Here is a 24320-nt window from a genome sequence, read left to right on the forward strand (position 1 = left end):
CATATCCCAAAGAAATACAAAAGAAGGGAAAGGGCCCTGTATGTGCCAAAATGTTTGTGGCAGTCCTTTTTATAATGGCTAGAAATTGGAAAATGAATGAATGCCCATCAATTGGAGAATGGTTGGGTAAATTATGGTATATGAATGTTATGGAATATTATTGTTCTGTTATAAATGACAAGCAGGATGATTGCAGAAAAGCCTAGAGAGACTTACATGAACTAATGCTGAGTGAAATGAGCAGAACCAGAAAATCATTATGCACCTCAACAACAATACTGTATGATGATGTATTCTGATGGAAATGGGTATCTTTGAAAAAGAGAAAATCTAATTCAGTTCCAATTGCTCAATGATGGACAGAAGTAGCTACACCCAGAGAAGGAACACTGGGAAATGAGTGTAAACTCTTTGCATTTTTGTTTTTCTTCACAGGTTATTTTTACCTTCTGAATCCAATTCTTCCTGTGCAACAAAAGAACCATTAATTTGTGCATACATATATTGTATCCGAGATATACTATAACATATTTAACATGTATAAGTCTGCTTGCCATCTAGGGGAGTGGATGGAGGGAGGGAAGGGAAAAATAGGAACAGAAGTGAGTGAAAGGGATAATGATATAAAAAATTACCCATGCATATGTACTGTCGATAAAAAAGTTGCAATTATTTAAAAAAGACTACTTATTCTGCATTTTTCTTGTGTGGCACAATAATTCTATAAATATGTATGCATAAAAAAAGAATGAGTAGGTCAAACAACAGATCATTGAAATAATAATTTCATGAAAGAGCATCAAAATAATGATACATCATACCAAAACTTAGGGGATAAGTAGTTCTTAGGTAAAATTTTACATCTCTAAATGTTCATATGAATTAAAAAAAGAAGGAGATCAATGAGTTCTGTGTACAACTAAAAACCCTAGGGGAAAAAAATTTAAATCTACAATAAATATACATTTAAAAATCCTGAAAAGCAAAAAACTGAAAGAAAAGTTTTTAATTAAAAAATAAAATTGAGTTACTTTTATGAAAAAACAAATATATAAATCTTCAATTAACTTGACTGGAACAAAAGAAAAAAAGAAAAGAAAATTGCCAGTATAAAAAGTGAAAAGGATGATTCCTCACCAAATGAAGAAAAAAATTAAAGCAATAATTAGGAGCTAGTTTTTCCAAGTGTATGCCAATAACTCTGATAATGTAAATGACATAGTTGAATATTTATAAAAATATAATTTGCTCAGATTAAAAGAGGAAATTAAATACTTAACTCTACTTTAGAAAAAGTAATTTAATAAGCCATCAATGAATTCCTTATGAAAAAAATCTCCAAGACAAAATGGTTTTACTAGTGAATTCCATCAAACCTTTAAAGAACAATTCATAAGTGTCCATCTTTTCTTTACTTCCTTGTAAATTGTTCTTCTGTTCTCTGTTGTGCACTTTTTTACTTTATTATTTTTTCTCTCTTTGATCCCTCCATCACTCTCAAGGAAGCTATAGTTAAGAAAGGATATATTTATTTATTCATGTGAAGATACGTACAAACACATACAAACACACATATATATCCTCCCATATAACACCTATCTTTCCTATTCCTGCTGATCATTTGCTTTAATTTTGTCCCAAACTTGCCTTCCTATTACTTAACCTTCCTTGTCTTCTTCCCTCTCCCTTTGCTTTCCTGCCCACCCATGCCTCAACTCCTTATTGCTTTATAGATTTTGGAGGGTGCTATACCTTTTATGGTATATGTGTAGTGTTGCCTATTATTCCAATTCCCAATGTGATTAGGTTTTTAGAACTATGAGCCCTCCTCTTCCCTCTAATGTCTCTGTGTCATCTTCCTCTGCAACTCATTTGAATGACATAACTACTATTTTTATTTTAACTCTGATTCAATATTTCTTTTGAGTTGTTGTACTGTTGATGTCAATTTTAAACATATGCTATAAATTTCACATGTAAAAAATAAACAATTCATCCATGCTGATTTCCTTGAAATTGTTCTTTGATATTTTTTCTTATATGTTAAATTTTCTGTTAAGTTTGGGTTTGCTTGATAGAAAGTCCTGGGAATCTGCAAGTTCATTGAATGTCCATTTTTCTTGTTCAGCATTATACATAATTTTGATGGATATGATATTTTTGGCCACTGGCCTAGTTTTTTTGATTATGGGTAAATATGATTCCAGGACCTGCAGTCTTTTATTATGACTCTGATAAGTCCTGTACAATTCTAATTATAGCTCCAGTGTAATTGAATTTTTTTCTTGTTTCTTGCAAATTTTTTTTTGATCTGGGGGTTTTTTAAATTTATCAATAATATACCCTGGTATCCTAGAACAAAGTGTAAAATAGAAATTGAAAGAATGCATAGATCATCTCTTAAAACAGATTTCCAAACTGAAGCTTCCAGGAATATTTTGGACAAATTCCCAAGGTCTTAGGTCTGATCATAATGATTAAAAAGTCAAATATCATGTAGCCACAGTTAGTATCACATACAATTTAGTAGTTACCATGATAAAGGAGCAGAAGACTTAGAATATGATATTCCAGACCAAAGGATTCTGGATTAAATTGTTAAATTAACAAAATGGTCATAATAATATACCAAAAAAAAAAAAATGAGTATAATGTTTCAAGGGGAAATTTGACATTTAATGAAACAAAGGACTTTCAAGTGTTCCTGATGAAAATTCCAAAAATAAATTTAAAAATTTGACTGTCAAATACAAGACTCAATAGAAATATTAAAAAACAAACATAAAAAGTATTCAGTAAAAATTAAATTATTTAAATTTCTATATGGGAAAATGCTACACATAACTCCTAAGAACTTTATCATAATTTGGGCAGTAAGAAGAACTCTACATAAACTGAAAACATGGATATGATTAGTCAATTACATTGGGGTGATCACAAAAATAATGAAAAAGCATGAAATTAAAGATGTACTGGGAGAAAAAGGAATGGAGAGGAAAATGGGAATAATTATCTTCCATGAGAGAGGCACTGAAGGAAGAGCTTGGACAGTGGATGCAGAAATAGTCAAGTAATGGGGCAAGCAATGCAAGAATTTCATGCTCATTTGAATTGATTCAAAGAGTGAAGAATATGTGTGTATGTTTATGTGTATCACAAAGATGTAAATATAAACATTTCTGTGTGTGTGTGTGTGTGTGTGTGTGTGTGTGTGTGTGTATGAAGAGAGATAGAGACAGAATGGGGAGGGAGGTTAAAGGAAGGGAAGACTAAAAAAATGTCATGAGGGAAATACATAGTAATCATAACTGTGAATGTGAATGGGATGAATTCATCCATATAATTGAAGCAGATGCCTGGATAGATTAGCAAACAACAGTATGTTTTCTATGGAAGCAAATTAAAACACACACACACACACACACACACACACACACATACACACACGAACTTAAAATAAGAGGCTGACAAATAATCTATAATCCTTCAGCTAAAATAAAAAAGACAAAAGTAGCAAAAATGATCTCAGACAAAACAAAGAAAAAATAGGCTTAAACAAAAGAGATAAGGGAGAAAACTACATCCTATTAAAAGGTACCATGGACCATGAAGTAATATGAATACTAAACATATGTGCACCAAATAGCATATTATAAGATCTCTTAAAGGAAAAGTTAAATAAGTTACAAGAAGAAATAGAAAGCAAACTATACTAGAAGGAGCCTCAACTTTCTCTTCTAAGAACTGCTTAAAATTAACCATTAAATAAATAAGAAGCAAGGTAAGAAAGTGAATAGAAAAGTCAGATATGATAGACCTCTGGAGAAATATACTTTTTTCTCAAGGCATCTACAAAAAAAATTTTATGAGATAAAAAAACAAATGCAAAAGAGCAAAAATGTTAAATGCACCCCTTTAGGAAACAATGCAATAAAAATTACATTTAATAAAAGGCTGTGAAAGTATTAATGAAAAATTAATTAGAAACCAAATAATTCAGTCCTAAAATATTAATGGGTCAAAGAACGATCAATTAAAGGGAATGACAATAATGAGACAAAAATTTAAAAATTGTGGTAAAAGCACATTTGGGGGAAATTTATATCTTTAAACTTTTTACATCAATAGAAGAAAAACAAAAACAAATTAATGACTTGAGCATTAAACTAAAAACTTTAAAATTAAAAAAGAACAAATTAAAAATCTCTAATGAATACCAAGATGGAAATCCTTATCATCAAAGAGAGATTAATAACAATTAAGGGTTTAAAAATTGAACTAATAGATAAAAGTAGGAGATGATTTTTTTGGGGGAAGGAACCAATAAAATAAACAAAAAAACTGGTTAATTTCATTTTTTTTAAAAAGTAAATAGAAACCCAAATTACCAATATTAAAATGAAAAGGAAAAAAATGGAAAGGATAAAAACAATAGTAATTAGAATGAAATTAAAGCAATCATTGGAAGTTAGTTAATTCAATAAATTATGCCAATTAAAATAAGAATCTAAGTGAAATGGATGCACGTTTACAAAAATGTAAATTGCCAAAATTAACAAGAAAAGGAAATAGAATATTTAACAATCTTACATTGAGGTGGAGGGATTGAACAAAGTATTAATGAACTCCCTAAGAAAAAATCTGCTTTACCAGATGGATTTACAAATTAATGTTATAAAAATACTTAAGGAATAATATATTATTATTAAATATTATATACATGATATATATACATATATATAATGTTAAGGAATTATAATATATAAATTATTTTTTAAATCAATAAAAAGTTTTTTGAAATTCCTTTTATCACACAAATATAGTTTTATACTTCACCCAAGGAAAGGAAAAATCAAATAAGAAAATCAGCTAATTTCCCTAATGAATATTAATGCAAAAATTTATAGAGTTCATATATTATGACCAGGTGGGTTTTATACCAGAATTTTAGGCTTTTTTTAATATTAGGAAAACTATCAGAATAGTTGGTCTTCTCAAAAAATGGAAAAATTATATGATTATCTCAATAAATGCAGAAATGGCTCTTGACAAACTAAAATACCTATTCCTATCAATAACACTAAAATGAACAGGAATAAAGGTGCCTTTCTTAAAATGATAAATACTCTCAACCCATTAGGTGATGCATTGAATAGAGTCTTGAGTTTTGGGTCATGAAGACCAAAATTTGAAGCTAGTCTCAAACACTATTTGTTTGCCCTCATTTAACTTTAATTGTCTCAGTTCCTTTATCTGTAAAATGGAGAGTAGAATGAAATGGTAAACCACACTAGCATCTTTGGCAAAATAACAATAATTATAATAATAATAATAAATAAAATGAGTGTGGATCACAACATAGTATTTTCACTCTTTTTGTTGTTGTTTGTTTGCCTTTTGTTTTCTTTCTCTTTTTTTTTTTTTTTTTGGTCTGATTTTTCTTATGCATCATGATAATTGTGAAAATATGTATAGAAGAATTGCACATTTTTAACGCATATTGGATTACTTGCTATCTAGAGGAGGGGGGAGGGGGAAATTGGAACACAAGGTTTTGCAACGGTGAATGTTGAAAATTATTCATGCATATGTTTTGAAAATAAAAAAGCTTTAATAAAATTAATAAAAGTTAAAAACTATTGCATTACCTTAAAAATTAAAATAAAACAAAAGGAGTAATGAAGTGTAAGACACAAGAGTCTAAAACCAGGAGTAAGCATTATCTGTAATGGGAATAAATTAAAAATCTCCCAATAAGATCAGAATGAAACTTTGATAACCATTATCACATTATTCGATATTATACTAGAAATGTTAGTGACGGCAATGAAACAAAAAGAAAAAAGAAATTTGAGGAATTAGATAGGAGAAAATATCTTCTTGTAGATAATATGATATATTTACAACATCACCTAAAAAACTAGTTTATATAACAACTTTAGTAAAGTTGCAGAATAAAAAATAACCACACATAAATCATCAGTAAATCTATATATTACTGATAAACTCCAGCAGGCAGAAATTTAGAGAAAAGAAATTCTACTTAAATAACTGCAGACAATAAAAGATACTTTAGTGTCTACCTACCAAGACAAATGTAGCAATTCTATAAATACAATTTTAAAATCCACATACATTTTAATTCATTTTAAAACATCACATAAATAAAACCAGATATAAACTATTAGAGAAATATAAATGGATAAACTTAACCAATAAAATGAAAATTATTATTCAACCCACATTAATTGGATTATTCAGTGGCCTATCAATTGAACTGCCAAATGATTATCTACACATCTAGAAAAAAATAACAAAATTCTCCAAGAGAAAAAAAAAAGATAATCAAAGGAATCAAAGAAATATATATGAAGGAAGGTGGCCCAACAGTACCAGATTTGAAACTACATTGCAAAACCATAATTATTAAAACAATCTGGTATTGGCAAAGAGAGTAATAAAATAGTGGAATAAATTAGATACATATGACCCATTAACAAATGATTATAATAATCTAGTGCTTCATAAAGCCATTTTGGGAGCAAAAACTCACCATCTGACAAAAACTGCTAGGAAAAATATAGAAATTTGGCAGACAATAGTCATAGACCAAAATCTCATATTGTATACCAAGATAAAGTTGAAGTGAATAACTCAATTATTCAGAAATTAAGAATTAATTAAGAAAACTTGGAAAATGCACCCATTAGATCTGTGGATAAGGAAAGAATTAATTGCCTAACTGGAGACAGAAAAAATCAAACAGAAAAATCAAAGCAGCTAAAATTAGAATGAAAATAGGAAACTGGTGGGAAATGTTACAGCAAGTTTCTCTGATAGAAGTCTCATAATGTGTGAGAGTGTGTGTGTGTGTGTGTGTGTGTGTGTGTGTGTCCAATCCCCAATTAACAAAAGGTCAAAATATATAAACATATTTTATTTTATGAAATTATTATGAAATTATGAAATTTTATTATGAAAATATTATTGAATATTATGAAGTCAAAAAAAATTGCTCAAAACTCTACTGATCAGAAAAAATGAAAACTGATAAATCCAGACACAACCTCAAACCTATTAGATTGGTTAACATAACAGAAAAGTAAGTGACAAATGTTGGAAGGGATGTGGAAAAATTAGGACATTTATACACCATTGGAGGAGTTGTAAACTGGTTCAATTATTCCTGAGAACAATTTGGAATTATTTCTAAAGGGCTACATTTGACCCAGGAATACCACTTCTAACTCTGAATTCTAAAAAGATCAAAGAGAAAGGAAAAGGACCTATTTGTATAAAATATTTATAATTACTCCTTGTATGATCATTACAAATTGAAAACTATGGGGAAGTCCATCACTTGGGGAATGGCTAAACAAGTTCTGGTACGTCATTGTGGTATATAATATTATGCTGTAAGAAATGCTAAGTGAGATAGTTTGAGAAAAACTCTGGAAGACTTATAATAACTGGAGCAAAATGAAATAAGAAGAGCCAGAGGAATGTTGTGCACAAAAACAGCAATCCTATAATAATGATAAATTAGGAAAGACTTAGCTTAGTGATCAAGACAATGATACAAGGCAATTTCAAAGGACCTGTGATGAATTCTGAATGCACATTGAAATATACTTTTTTTCACTTTTAATATGGAAATATATTTTTAATATGGAAAGATATTTTGCATGACTTCATATGTATAATTGGTATCACATTGTTTTCTCAGTGGGTAGGGAAGGAAGAAAATGTGAAACTCAGAGAAACTCTGAAACAAAAATTTGAAAGCTAAAGTCAAACAATCAAAAATATCTTTTATATCAATTGGAAGGCATTATAAAATATTAAAATAATATATATTCCAGAAAACTCTCTTCCATAACTCAGACAATGCTGATATCTTCTTATTAATATCGTGGTAAATTAGGTCTTTTTTCCCTCTTTTATGCACTTGCCATGTGATACCTTACATCATGATTATTTGTATATTTTATTTCCCTTACTAGGATGTATGTTACATAAGTGAAGGTACTATTTTTTATTCAAGTATAGTTCCATTTTTATCCATGCCATATTAGAGCAGAATTCTGCTCATAGTGGCATTGAAAAATTACACATGATATAATCAATTAATTAGACATTAATTAGAGGAAGGAACCTCAAATATATAAATTGGAATGTTATATCTGTAAAGTCCTTTAGAATATTGATTTTCGAAATATCAGAGCACAGAATTCTCAAGTTTAAAGTTAAGAGGCAGTCATACAGTGGAAAGAAGTGTTGGCTCTGAATCAGAGGTCTCTAGTTCAAATAATACCTTTGGTGCTTCTTGCCTGGACAACCTTAAATGAGCACTTAGATTCACTGGATGTCAGTTTCTTCATCTATGACATGTCAGATTTGGACTAGACACTTCTGAAATTTATTTTATCTCTAACCTTATGTAGAATTTATACATTTAGAGATAATCTAGTTTCATCCTAACCTTTTCCTAAGAATAACAAAAGTGAAATGACTTACAATATTCATGCATCAAATTTAAGTCAAGGTCAGCACTTAAATTGGGATCTTTATTCCCAAGGTAGCTTATGGAGTTAGTGATTATCTTTTTTTATTATTATTATTATTTTAAAGAAAGAAAAACTAAGACTTGGCTCCATGAAATGACTGACCAAAAACACCTTCCCAGTTAGGCAGAATAAGATATCTTGGTATCTTGTAGGATTCTTTTCTCTAGAGAACAAATGTCAAATATAGAGCCCTGCTCAGTGTAGCCTGAAACAGATTAAAATATAATTGGCATATGCTTAATAAAATAAATAGAAATGCAATAAAACTTTGTTAATCTTCTGAGTCAATATATAGCATTCATGGATATATGACTCTGTTTCTATTTGAGTTTGGCCCAATTGCTTTTGAACACTGAGTGGCAGAGAAATAATATGTTATGGAACCTCAGAATTCCCAGAGCTTGGGACCAGCCTTCAACAATATTTTAAAATACATCTGTTGTAAAATGAAGGAATTAGACTAAATTATTTCTGACTCTCACACTTGACGTCCTATCATCTATGTTCTAACATACCTTTCAGCTCCCCATCTCTGAGATTCTTCATCCTCTATTCAAAGATCTCAAGTCCTTAGATTGTATGCCTCTGATAATTTGTTAGTTTTTTTTTTTTTTAACTGGAGTTGAGGTAGTATGCTGATTTAAAAGTTTTTATCTATGCAAGCCTCATACCAGTACTCTATTATCACGCATGCTCAGTAAATCATTTTGAAGCATAGGTCAAAAGCACAGAAATAGGAGGTACCATAGATTCTTATTGTTCTTTGGAATCCAATTTTGTGTTTATTGAGTATGTAACACAAAGTCATTTTGGACATCCAAAACAATATATTATTTTGATATTTTGACTATGAAAAATTTATCTTCCTTGTCTATCTTAACTCTGTGGTCCATTTCCACAAGAAAACTTCCAACTCCAACATTTACTATCTATGTGAACGTGGTATAGTTACATCTTTTCTTTAGAAGAGGAATTCCACTATATATATACAACTATAACACATTTAATCAAATTATTTTTTGTATCTCTTCCATACCCAATATTCCATCTTTGGAGGTTCTATAGGACCTAATATTCAATGTTTGTATTCTAATCTCCTTTCCAGTTCTGCTTTATATGCTTAGAATCATTCCAACCCTTAGAGTTGATGTCCAAGGCTCATGTGTTTTCTCTGAAGCCATTGGAATAAACTATATATGTATAAAAATCCATCCTTGAACACATCAATTAGGTCTTTCTTAGCATAAAAACACTGATAGTTTATATCTTCATTGCTTTATATCAAATAAATCACATGTGTAAAGTTTTATCAATAATCAATTATGGAAAAGAGATAACAAAGAAATTGATTGTTGGCATTAGAATTTGTTTTTGCCTCATACCACATAATGACAAATTCATTACTTGTCTGACTATCCCTTGCTCATCTTACAGGTATTAAGTATTATCCATTTTGATCCTAGTCTTCAATCTTTATTCAGAATTTAGACTATCAAATAAAAGAGAAATCAGGGAAGCTATGTTAAGGGGAAAGAAAAAGAACTATAACTCTGAAGATAATAATAGATGATATTTTTGCATACTTTAAAAAGTGGATATTGGTTATTTGAATGAATAAAAAAGATTTATTGAGTTTTTACTATGTTCCAAATGCTGTATTAAGACTGATGAGATTTTTTTAAAGATATAGTCCCCTTAAGAAGCTTATATTTTGATAAGGAAAGAAGAAATGTACAAGGGAGAGATGATCAGAAAAGGGGATTTTGTCCTAGAGAGGTGGAAAAGAAAGGGAAGTGTGACTGAAGACCACATGTGCATATGAAGTGGCAGGCAGGTAGTGAAATGGCCTGGTTAAATGCCTGGATGGGCTTTTGCTTTGTTTGCACTTCTTAGCCATTCAAAAAAAAAAAGTTGACTGATAAATATCCTTTTTTCCTCATCAAAGTCGTGATCTCAGCATGATCATATTTTAATGGCTGACTGCTTGCTCATTAGTCCAACTCCCCAATAAAGTGAAGAGAAATTTAGTCATTTCACTTTTGAGCCTCAATCATTCCTAGAATAGATACTGGCCTTCAGATCTGGGAATGCAAGGGTAGACTGTAACACTGGATTATTTGTGTTCAATTACCTGAAAGGCTATTATTGGAAATAGGGATAAATTATAGATAAGTTATGGATTGATTTATTAATATTAGGAATCTTAAATCTGAAAGGAACCTTAGACTATAGATCATGGAATTTTATTTCTGAAAAAGGTTTAGGATACAGAATGTTACCTGGACAAAAAAAAATATTTTTTATTTAAGATTTCCTTTCCCAATTATATGTAAAATCCAACTATCGTTGTTGCAAAGATGAGGACAATAAGGTCCACAGGAAGATCATGCAGGAAGTTAGTAGAAGAGCTAATACTAGAACCCAAGCCTCCTGATTCTCAATCCAATATGCTTCCTACCATAATATGCTGCTTTTCTTCATGTTTGCTTATTTGACTTTATTGATTGATTGAATCACAAGCTACAAAGTAATAGTGTTGCCAATTTCAAGCCTGTTCCTATTTCAATACGTTATAAATAGACATATTTTTAATCCCATAAACTTGCTGAGCTCTGTACTCCTGGGAATATTAAAGCCAAGTTTGCTTATTTACTTTTATTTTTTCACTGTTTTTCTTCTTTTTTATGATACTGGCTTCCTACTGTGTAGCAGGAACACATAAAAATAGGCATAAAAGTAAGACAATGTGCCCCAAATGCTGTATTAACTGAGAAATACGTTTAAATGTCTTCTGAACAGGGCTTGCTGCTTCCATCTTACAGCCACAGCAACATCTGATGCTGAAATTCTCCTTTCATCCTTAATAGAGGTCTTAGATTTCAGGAGTTTGTCAATAGCTTAAGAACTGTTAATTGTTTGTATCAGTCCAGTGATAAAAGCACTTTGTAGATATAGTGGGCACTGGAGTTTTGATGACAACTGGAAGCCAGCAGAGACAAAGTGTGATTCCCATGAAGGAAAACCACTCAAATGATGATACTCAATTTTCATTTGGAAGCTTGTAGGATTTCAGAAATTAATTTTCTAACAAATTTGGAAAATGTAACATTTTTTACTCATATATAAAATGTATGACTCAGATTAATGGAAAGAACGCTGGATTATTTGGAGTGGAAAAAAATCTATATTTAAGTCATGGAACTGCTACTTATTATCTCTGTGACTTTTGTGAGTCTCAATTTCTTCACCTGTCAGATGGGTATAGTGGTAATTATACTATCAATCAACAAAAATTTTAAAACTTGCTAAATGCCAATGCTATGTTAAGTATTGAAGATCCAAAGACAAAAATGGCAGTCAAAAATTTTGCCAAGTATAAAGGCATAACCATAAAAATAAATAGATATAGAAATGCAATTTATTATCATTCATTTTAATATATTTAAAAGCATTCTTCTATCTAGAGAGGTGGAAAGACTAGGAAAAATAAAACAGACCTTTACTATTGTTTACAGCTAATTTTCCAAAGAAGAAATGGAGCCTGAGAGAATCACCCAGGGATTTAATGGTGCAGCCAGAACTTTAACCCATATTTTAGTGTCCGAGCCTGTAGTACATTATACCCTATCCTGTCCATCCCAGCCCCGATCCTGTCTTAGTCTTACCATGGCCTACCTGCCAAATTATCATAGAATGCTAGAATAGATGATTCTGACATCAGATAATAGCTAGAACTGTTATTATCCCCTTCTGTAGATTAGGTTTCTTTGGCAGGATTACCAAATCACAGATAGAAGAATTATAAAGTGATCTCCCTCAAATATTAATTAATCCAAACCCATCATTTTGCATAGAACATTGAGATCTAAGGATGGGAAATAACCTACAATGATGGCATGCCTAGTTAAGTGGCATGATTCAAACCTTAGTTTTCTGACTCAAATCTAGTGTTCCTTCTGTTGTACCACCCTATCTCTTCTAACACTTTCTCAGCAAGAACCTCCTTCTATTAAAGATCAACTAACTGTGACCAACTAAGCAGATAATGTGATTTAAAATGTGGTTGTCTGTGATCCATGAGTGAATGTTTTCAGCATAGATTTAATTGAATCTTATTGGCTAAATAATGAGAACCATAGGACAGTAATATAATTATTTAGCATTGATAATATTTTTAACAATTAATTAATATTTACTTCTGATTGAGAAGTATATACATTTTAGACATAAAATATCCAAACTAGTTGTCAGTATATATCATCTAAATTATACAGTCAATTAATCCATTCAGTGATTTAAACATAATAATATTGGAATTATTGTTGTTTAATATCCATGGTTGCTTAACTGAATTGGTTATGGTACAAATAAGGCCAAGGTCATATATTCCAGTCATACATGGCTCAATGTTGCTCCCTGTTCCATAGCCACAAACCATTTCTTTCATCTGGGTCAGTGCACTAAACCTAGAGATAGAAGATTTGAGGCCTGTCTCTACTACTTAGTTGTGTGTCTCTTGGCCAAGGAGACAAAGCTTTGATAGATAAAAAATTGATTAATTTGACTAGAAAAAGAAAAGAAAAAAATTACCAGCAGCAAAAATGAAAGGGTGAACTTGCCACTAATGAAAAAAAAAAATTAAAGCAATAATTTGGAGCTATTTTGCTCAAGTATATACAGAATATCCAACAATCTATTTAAAATGGATGAATGTTTAAAAAAAAACCAACCAAATTGCCCAGATTAAGAGAAGAAATAAATAGCTTAAATAGCCCATTTTAGAAAAAGAAATTGAACAAGCTTTCAATGAACTCCCTAAAAAAATATCTTAATAAGAGAAATGCACATTAAGACAACTCTGAAGTACCACTACACACTTCTCAGAATGGTAAAGATGACAGGAAAAGATAATAATAAATGTTTTAGGGCATATGAGAAAACCGGAACACTAATATATTGTTGGTGGAGTGATGAACTGATTCAATGATTCTGAAGAACAATTTGGAACTATGGCCAAAGGGCCATCAAATGATGCATATTCTTTGATCTAGCAGTAGTTCTACTGGGTCTGTATCCTAAAAGGATCATAAAAGAGGGGAAAGGACCCACATGTACAAAAATGTTTGTAGCAGCCCCTTTTGTAGTGGCAAAGAACTGGAAACTGAGTGGATACCCAGCATTTGGGGAATGGCTCAATAAGTTATGGTATATGTATGTTATGTAATCTTATTGTTCTGTAAGAAATAATCAGTAGGCTCAAGAATACAGGATTAAGTTATCTATGCTCAACCACTGTGCTTTAAGGCCAGGACAAGATAGAAGAAATTTCAAGGCCAAAGTTCTTAGCACTGGCCTCATTAATAGTGTGTATGATTTCCATCTACCTCATAGTCAAGAATTCATAGCATTTTGGGACTGTCAAAATTGTGCCCTCAGGATCTTCTAGTGGGTATCCACTTGGAAAGAATAACTTACAAGGAGAAATTGATAATAGATGAGCTGCTGCACAAAGATATTAAACTCAGTTCCTTAGTCAGCTCTGGGGGAAGTAATGAAATTTTCCTAATTTGTGTTCTCTTGGACCTTGATGCCCTACAAAATAGGGAATCCTGCTGGAATTCCAGCAACCCCGTCATTATGAAATTTTATTTCTATTACTCTTTTTGGACTTTTCTACCATCATTGGGCTGCCTTCTCACTATGTAACTTCCTCAAACACCATTCCAATCTTCTTATCCCATTTATGAGCCCCTTACAGTGACCTTATTTCAGGGAAGGGCCCTGTTCATCATGTTTTATTACCATCCAGAATATGCTCTTTTGACTATCTCTGGATTTTTGCCACCATGAACCTGTACAGATAACTTCTCTGTCTATATAGCCACATGCAAACATTCTTTGTAGTTCCTTTTTATATATTGTCTTTTCCCATTGGAATATAAGTGCCTTTAGGGTAGGGACCTAAATTTTTTTAACATTTGTAATTATATTCCCAAAACTTAATACAGTATCTAGCACATAGTTAACAGTTAATAACTTCTTGTTGTCTTGTCCACTTGCCATAATTCAGTTTTCTTAAGTTATTCTTCTCTTATTTCTACTTCCTATTTTCTGTGCCATTGTGTGTGTATGTATCCCTCATCTTTAAAAGTCTATTTCAAGTTTCACTTCCCCCAGGAAGATTCCCTACCACCTCCAGCTCATTGTGATCAATTTTTTATAACTCATTTTGACACTTATTGTTTTAATCTTTGAATTTTCTTCCTGCCAACATTTAAATTATAAACTACAATCAGCACATCTAGAGCTAGAAGAAGCATGAGCACTGGATTTAAAATCAGAAGACATGGTTTCAATTTCTAACTCTTCCCCTTGTTCTGTGTATACTTTTGAGTGAGTTACCTAATTATTCTGAGCTTCTGCTCATTTTTTCTTCTAGTTTTCTTTGTGGGGGGACTAGTGCCTAGGAATTTCAGGAAAGGATTAATGTAGAAGCCTATGTACAGAATTCTAAAGAATATCAGATATCCTCTGGTCCAAACCTTTAATTTTATACAAAAAGACACTATGGTTTAAAGAGGTTAAGTTACTTGTGTGTGATCTTACACATTACAATAGAACAGTAACTGAAATTTATGTCTTCTCACTTCAAAACAAATTATCTTTCTCTTCAGCCATTCCTTCTTCTATATCATGCCCTTGTCTCAAACTTCTTAATATAATCAATACCAAGCACAAATAGGAGCTAAGTAAATGCTCAATAAATTATTTTCTTTGTGTTAAGAGCAAGTCCCTTAAATCTTGTTGCCTCACTCTCCTCATCTATAAAATGAGCTGGAAAAGGAAGTAACAAACCACTACATATATTTGGCAAGAAAATACCAAGTGGGATCACAAAGAGTCAGACATAAAGGACGTGACACAACAATAACAAAGAAGATGATAATTCTCTTGGGAGAAATCATTCCCAGACACACAGATAGAATAAAGTAGAGGTAGAATAAGGGAATCTGGCATTCCAAGGACCTCAGGACCTACAGTACCTAAAGGTCAAAGAAACATCCACTTCAAAGGACCCATATATGCAAAATGTTTATAGCAGTTCTTTTTTGTAGTGGCAAGGAACTGGAAACTGAGTGGATTTCCATTAGAGGGGAATGTCTGAATGTGAGTGAAATGAGTAGAACCAAGAAGAACATTGGACATTGTAAACAGCAACAAATCTGTGTGATGATCAGCTCTGATGGCCATGGCTCTTTTTAACAATGAGGTGATTCAAGCCAGTTCCAAAGTACTTGCAATAGAAAGAGCTCCTATTAGGTGCCAGGAACTATGCTAAATTCTGAGCATATGAAGAAAGTCAAAAGATGATCCTTGCTTTCAAGAAGTTCAAAATGTAGTGAAAGAGACAGTATACAAACAGCTGTGAACAAACAAGTTATTCTTATCATAAATAATAAACATAAATAAATCAATGAAATTAAGGGAGAACAGAAAAGGCTTTCTGTAGAAGGGGGAATATTAGCTGGGTCAGCATTTCAGGCAATAATTAGGCTAAGAGAGATGGAATTTGTTTAAGTAATCCTGCTAGAATGGACCCACACTTAACACCATATACCAAGATAAGATCAAAATAGGTCCATGATCTAGGCATAAAGAATGAGATTATAAATAAATTAGAGGAACATAGGATAGTTTATCTCTCAGACTTGTGGAGGAGAAAGAAATTTGTGAGAAAAGATGAACTAGAGACCATTATTGATCACAAAATAGAAAATTTTGATTATATCAAATTAAAAAGCCTTTATACAAACAAAACTAATGCAAACAAGATTAGAAGGGAAGCAACAAACTGGGAAAACATCTTCACAGTTAAAGATTCTGATAAAGGCCTCATTTCCAAAATATATAGAGAATTGATTCAAATTTATAAGAAATCAAGCCATTCTCCAATTGATAAATGGTCAAAGGATATGAACAGACAATTTTCAGATGATGAAATTGAAACTATTACCACTCATATGAAAGAGTGTTCCAAATCACTATTGATGAGAGAAATGCAAATTAAGACAACTCTGAGATACCACCACACACCTGTCAGATTGGCTAAGATGACAGGAAAAAATAATGATGAATGTTGGAGGGGATGCGGGAAAACTGGGACACTGATGCATTGTTGGTGGAGTTGTGAACGAATCCAACCATTCTGGAGAGCAATCTGGAATTATGCCCAAAAAGTTATCAAACTGTGCATAACCTTTGATCCAGCAGTGCTACTTCTGGGCTTATATCCCAAAGGGATACTAAAGAAGGGAAAGGGACCTGTATGTGCCAAAATGTTTGTGGCAGCCCTATGTGTAGTGGCTAGAAACTGGAAATTGAATGGATGCCCATCAATTGGAGAATGGCTGGGTAAATTGTGGTATATAAATGTTATGGAATATTATTATTCTGTAAGAAATGACCAGCAGGATGAATACAGAGAGGCTTGGAGAGACTTACATGAACTGATGCTAAGTGAAATGAGCAGAACCAGGAGATCATTATACACTTCAACAACAAAACCATATGAGGATGTATTTTTTTTTTAATTTTTATTTAATAATTACTTTATATTGACAGAATCCATGCCAGGGTAATTTTTTTTTACAACATTATTCCTTGCACTCGTTTCTGTTCGGATTTTTTCCCCTCCCTTCCTTCACCCCCTCCCCTAGATAGCAAGCAGTCCTTTATAAGTTGGATATGTTGCAGTATATCCTAGATACAATATATGTTTGCAGAACCGAACAGTTCTCTTGTTGCATAGGGAGAATTGGATTCAGAAGGTATAAATAACCTGGGAAGAAAAACAAAAATGCAGATAGTTCACATTCGTTTCCCAGTGTTCTTTCTTTGGGTGTAGCTGCTTTTGTCCGTCATTTATCAATTGAAACTCAGTTAGGTCTCTTTGTCAAAGAAATCCACTTCCATCAAAATATGTCCTCATACAATATCGTTGTCGAAGTGTATAATGATCTCCTGGTTTTGTTCATTTCACTTAGCATCAGTTCATGTAAGTCTAGCCAGTCCTCTCTGTATTCATCCTGCTGGTCATTTCTTACAGAACAATAATATTCCATAACATTCATATACCACAATTTACCCAGCCATTCTCCAATTGATGGACATCCATTCATTTTCCAGTTTCTAGCCACTACAAATAGGGCTGCTACAAACATTTTGGCACATACAGGTCCCTTTCCCTTCTTTAGTATTTCTTTGGGATATAAGCCCAATAGAAACACTGCTGGATCAAAGGGTATGCACAATTTGATAAATTTTTGGGCATAATTCCAGATTGCTCTCCAGAATGGTTGGATTCGTTCACAACTTCACCAACAATGCATTAGTGTCCCAGTTTTCCCGCATCCCCTCCAACATTCATCATTATTTTTTCCTGTCATCTTAGCCAACCTGACAGGTGTGTGATGGTATCTCAGAGTTGTCTTAATTTGCATTTCTCTGATCAATAATGATTTGGAACACTCTTTCATATGAGTGGTAATAGTTTCAATTTCATCCTCTGAAAATTGTCTGTTCATATCCTTTGACCATTTATCAATTGGAGAATGGCTTGATTTCTTATAAATTTGAGTCAGTTGTCTATATATTTTGGAAATGAGGCCTTTATCAGAACCTTTAACTGTGAAGATGTTTTCCCAGTTTGTTGCTTCCCTTCTAATCTTGTTTGCATTAGTTTTATTTGTACAAAGGCTTTTTAATTTGATGTAATCAAAATTTTCTATTTTGTGATCAGTAATGGTCTCTAGTTCATCTTTGGTCACAAATTTCTTTCTCCTCCACAAGTCTGAGAGATAAACTATCCTATGTTCCTCTAATTTATTTATAATCTCGTTCTTTATGCCTAGGTCATGGACACATTTTGATCTTATCTTGGTATATGGTGTTAAGTGTGGGTCCATGCCTAATTTCTGCCATACTAATTTCCAATTTTCCCAGCAGTTTTTATCAAATAATGAATTCTTTTCCCAGAAGTTAGGGGCTTTGGGTTTGTCAAACACTAGATTGCTATAGTTGACAATTCTGTCTTGTGAACCTAACCTTTTCCACTGATCCACTAACCTATTTCTTAGCCAATACCAAATGGTTTTGGTGACTGCTGCTTTATAATATAATTTTAGATCAGGTACGGCTAGGCCACCTTCATTTGTTTTTTTTTTTTTCATTAATTCCCTTGAGATTCTCGACTTTTTATTGTTCCATATGAATTTTGTTGTTATTTTTTCTAGATCATTAAAATATTTTCTTGGAAGTCTGATTGATATAGCACTAAATAAATAGATTAGTTTAGGGAGTATTGTCATCTTTATTATGTTCCCTCGGCCGATCCAAGAGCACTTAATATTTTTCCAATTATTTAAGTCTGACTTTATTTGTGTGGAGACTTTTTTATAATTTTGCTCATATAATTCCTGACTTTCCTTTGGTAGATAGATTCCCAAATATTTTATGGTATCAACAGTTATTCTGAATGGAATTTCTCTTTGTATCTCTTGCTGTTGGGTTTTGTTGGTGATGTATAAAAATGCTGAGGATTTATGGGGATTTATTTGGTAGCCAGCTACTTTGCTAAAATTATGAATTATTTCTAATAGCTTTTTAGTAGAATCTCTGGGGTTCTCTAGGTATACCATCATATCATCTGCAAAGAGTGATAGTTTGGTTTCCTCATTGCCTACTCTAATTCCTTTAATATCTTTCTCAACTCTTATTGCCGAGGCTAGTGTTTCTAATACAATATTAAATAATAATGGTGATAGAAGGCAACCTTGCTTCACTCCAGATCTTACTGGGAAAGGTTCCAGTTTTTCCCCATTGCATATGATGCTTACTGATGGTTTTAAATATATGCTCCTGACTATTTTAAGGAAAAGTCCATTTATTCCTATGCTCTCAAGTGTTTTTATTAGGAATGGATGTTGGATTTTATCAAATGTTTTTTCTGCATCTATTGAGATGATCATATGGTTTTTGTTTGTTTGGTTATTGATATAGTCGATTATGCTAATAATTTTCCTAATATTGAACCAGCCCTGCATTCCTGGTATAAATCCTCCTTGGTCATAGTGTATTATCCTGGGGATGATTTTCTGTAATCTTTTTGCTAATATTTTATTTAAGATTTTAGCATCAATATTCATTAGGGAGATTGGTCTATAATTTTCTTTCTCTGTTTTCAACCTCTCTGGTTTAGGTATCAGTACCATGTCTGTGTCATAAAAGGAGTTTGGTAGGACTCCTTCAATCCCTATTTTTTCAAATAGTTTATTTAGCATTGGAGTTAATTGTTCTTTAAATGTTTGGTAGAATTCACATGTAAATCCATCTGGTCCTGGGGATTTTTTCTTAGGGAGTTGATTGATAGTTTGTTCTATTTCTTTTTCTGAGATGGGACTGTTTAGGATATTTACTTCTTCCTCTGTTAGTTTGGGCAAGCTATATTTTTGGAGCTGTTTTTCTATTTCATTTAAGTTGTTGAATTTATTGGCATAAAGTTGGGCAAAGTAACTCCTAATTATTGCTCTAATTTCCTCTTCATTACTGGTGAGTTCTCCCTTTTCATTTTTAAGACTAACAATTTGATTTTCCTCTTTCCTTTTTTTAATCAGATTTACTAAGGGTTTGTCTATTTTGTTGGTTTTTTCATAGAACCAACTCTTAGTTTTATTAATTAATTCAATATTTTTTTTACTTTCAATTTTATTGATCTCTCCTTTTATTTTTAGAATTTCAAGTTTAGTGTTTGACTGGGGGGTTTTAATTTGTTCCTTTTCTAGCATTTTTAGTTGCAAACCCAATTCATTGACCTTCTCTTTCTCTGTTTTATACAAATAGGCCTCTAGAGATATGAAATTTCCTCTTATTACCGCTTTGGCTGCATCCCATACATTTTGGTATGATGTCTCATTATTATCGTTTTCTTGGGTGAAGTTATTAATTATGTCTATGATTTGCTGTTTCACCCAATCATTCTTTAGTATGAGATTATTTAGTTTCCAATTATTTTTTGGTCTACTTCCCCCTGGTTTTTTGTTGAATGTAATTTTCATTGCATCGTGGTCTGAAAAGGATGCATTTACTATTTCTGGTTTACTGCATTTGAGTTTGAGGTTTTTATGTCCTAATATATGGTCAATTTTTGTATAGGTTCCATGAACTGCTGAAAAGAAAGTGTATTCCTTTCTGTCTCCATTACATTTTCTCCAGAGATCTATCATATCTAACTTTTCTAGTATTCTATTTACCTCTTTGACTTCTATCTTATTTATTTTGTGGTTTGATTTATCTAATTCTGAGAGTGCAAGGTTGAGATCTCCCACTATTATAGTTTTACTGTCTATTTCTTCTTGCAGCTCTCTTAGTTTCTCTTTTAAGAATTTAGATGCTACCCCACTTGGTGCATATATGTTTAATATTGATATTGCTTCATTATCCATGCTACCCTTTAGCAAGATATAGTGCCCTTCCTTATCTCTTTTAATTAGATCAATTTTTGCTTTAGCTTGATCTGAGATCAGGATGGCTACCCCTGTTTTTTTGACTTCACCTGAAGCATAGTAGATTTTGCTCCAACCTTTTACCTTTAACCTGCATGTATCTCCCCGCTTCAGGTGTATTTCCTGTAAACAACATATTGTAGGATTCTGGTTTTTAATCCATTCTGCTAACTGCTTCCTCTTTATGGGGGAGTTTACCCCGTTCACATTTATGGTTAGAATGACCAATTCTGTATTACTTGCCATCTTGTTAACCCCGGTTTATGCTTTTCTCCCTTTTTTCCCCTTCCCCCCCTTCCCAGTATTAAGCTTGTGAGCACCACTTGCTTCTCACAGCCTTCCCTTTTTAGTATCCCTCCCCCCACCTTAGAGTTCCTCCTCCTATCTTACCCCTTTCCCTCCCAGTTTCCGTATTCCCTTCCTCTTAGCTTATTCCTTCCCTTTTCACTTTTCCCTTCTCACTTTTCAATGAGGTGGGAGAAGTTTCACCATAAATTGAATATGTCTTAAGATTTTTCACTTAAAGCCAATTCTGAAGGCAGTAAGATACCCACTATATTCATTCCCCTCCATTCTTTCTCTCAGATATAATAGGTTTCCTATGCCTCTTCATGAGATGTACTACCCCCACTTTACCCTTTTTCTGGTACAATGTCCTTTCCACATCAATTTCTAGAACAAGGTATACATGTATTCTTTATACATCTATATAGTCGAAATATAGTTCCCAAGATTAATCTTTACCTTTTTAGATTTCTCTTGAGTTCTATATTTGTAGATCAAACTTTTTGTTAAGTTCTGGTTTTTTCATCAGAAATAGATGAAATTCGCTTACTTCGTTGAATGTCCATCTTCTTCCCTGGAAAAAGATGCTCATTCTTGCTGGGTAAGTTATTTTTGGTTGCATACCAAGTTCCTTAGCCTTTCGGAATATCATATTCCAGGCCCTTCGATCTTTTAATGTGGATGCTGCCAGATCCTGGGTGATCCTTATTATGGCTCCTTGATACTTGAATTGGGTTTTTCTAGACGCTTGCAATATTTTTTCCTTCGTCTGAGGGTTTTGGCATTTGGCCACTATATTCCTTGGTGTTTTGATTTTAGGATCCCTTTCAGTGGGTGATCGATGAATCCTTTCAATGTTTATTTTTTCCTCTGTTCCTATGACTTCTGGGCAGTTCTCTTTGATAATTTCCTGGAAAATAGTGTCCAGGCTCTTTTTTTCATCATTCTTTTCTGGGCGTCCAATGATTCTCAGATTGTCTCTTCTGGATCTGTTTTCCAGGTCTGTTGTTTTCCCCAGAAGGTATTTCACATTCTTTTCCATTGTTTGATTTTTTTGGATTTGCTTGACTGATTCTTCTTGTCTCCTTGAGTCATTCAATTCCAATTGTTCAATTCTGATTTTCAGTGAAGTATTTTCTTCACATACTTTTTAAAAATCTTTTTCTAATTGTCCCATTGAGTTCTTTTGTTCTGTGGAATTTTTTTCCATTTCGCCAATTTTGTTTTCCAGTTCACCAATCCTATTTTTCAAGGATTTTACTTCTTTATCCACTCTCTCTTTAACTGACTTCTCCAGGCTCTTTTGCCAAGCCTCCCTCTCCTTTTCCCAAGCTTCCCTCTCCTTTTGCCAAGCCTCACTCTGCTTTTCCCATTTTTCTTCTAGCTCCCTTGTGAGAGCCTTTTTAATCACTTCTATGAGGTTCATCTGTGCTGAGGAACAGATGATCCCCTCCTTTGGGGATTCACCTGGAGACAGTCTGTTTTTAGTCTCCTCGGGATTTAGAGTCTGCTCTCTATCTGTATAGAAGCTGTCAAGGGTTAAAGTCCTCTTCAGTTTCTTGCTCATTCTGTCTAATAATCAAAGACAAACTAGCAAAGAAAAACAGAAAAAACTGGAGTCTTTCTTTGGGGGAGGGGCTGGGTGGTGTTACCGAGCTTCCTCTACAGACTGTGGGGGGGCAGCAATGAGGCACTAGCCCGACTGTGCTGTGCCTGCGCTCTGAGATCCCAGAGCGTGCTGAGTCACTGGGGGGGGGGGGGGGGGGGCGGCCAGGTCCCGAGAGACTCCAGCTGTTTGGAGTTGTATTCTTCAGCCCCGGTGTTTTTAGCTTCTCTGCTGGGCTGCTGACTTGCTGCCGGAGCAAAGTATCCAGTCCTGTAGCGAAGCTCTCCCCGCAGAGATGGCTGCGATCACTCCCCACCCCCTCTCCAATCTGCTCCCGTACTCTCACTGCCGCTGCCCGCCGCCTGCGCCCGATCTAAAACCGTCCCAGCCCTCCAGTAAAGACAGACCTTTCTTGGCGAATCTCAAGGATGGCTTCTCTTGGTAACTATTTGTGGATTTTTTTTCAGTCAAGCATTAATTCAGAGGCTTCTAATGAAATGGATAGTGAGAGAAAGCGTGGAGCTACACAGCTATGTGCCTTCTCTCCGCCATCTTAACCGGAAGTCTCATGAGGATGTATTCTGATGGAAGTGGATTTCTTTGACAAAGAGACCTAACTCAGTTTCAATTGATAAATGATGGACAGAAGTAGCTACACCCAAAGAAAGAACACTGGGAAATTAATGTAAATTATTTGCATTTTTGTTTTTCTTCCCAGGTTATTTTTACCTCCTGAATCCAATTCTCCCTGTGCAACGAGAGAACTGTTCGGTTCTGCAAACATATATTGTATCTAAAATATACTGCAACACATTTAACATATATAGGACTGCTTGCCATCTACGGGAGGTGGTGGAAGGGGAAAATTGGAGCAGAAGTGAGTGCAAGGGATAATGTTGTAAAAAAAAATTACCCTGGCATGGGCTCTGTCAATAAAAAGTTATTATAAAATAAAAAAATAAAAAAAGTAATCCTGCTAGAACTGGTATTGATGGAGGAGGAAGGCGAATCGGATAGAATACAAAGGGAATTTCCAGGAGATCTAGATTCTATTTGACAAATGATAATGAGATCTACGTAGCATATAGTACAACTCATATTAGAAGTAATACTCAGAAAGAAGTAAGAGGAAAGTGATGGCTCTTAGGTTCCCGGGGTTCCTCAATTTTTGGTGATGTCTTTCTCAGACGTAGTTGTTTTTCAAATTGACAATATTCTTCCAGGAATATACAGGTCTGCCAGGATCCAGTGAAGCGTCAATTATGACAAGAAGAGGCCTGTATTCCTGAGTCATCAACCCAG

This window comes from Antechinus flavipes, chromosome 2, assembly GCF_016432865.1.
Source record: "Antechinus flavipes isolate AdamAnt ecotype Samford, QLD, Australia chromosome 2, AdamAnt_v2, whole genome shotgun sequence".
Taxonomy (NCBI): Eukaryota; Metazoa; Chordata; class Mammalia; order Dasyuromorphia; family Dasyuridae; genus Antechinus; species Antechinus flavipes.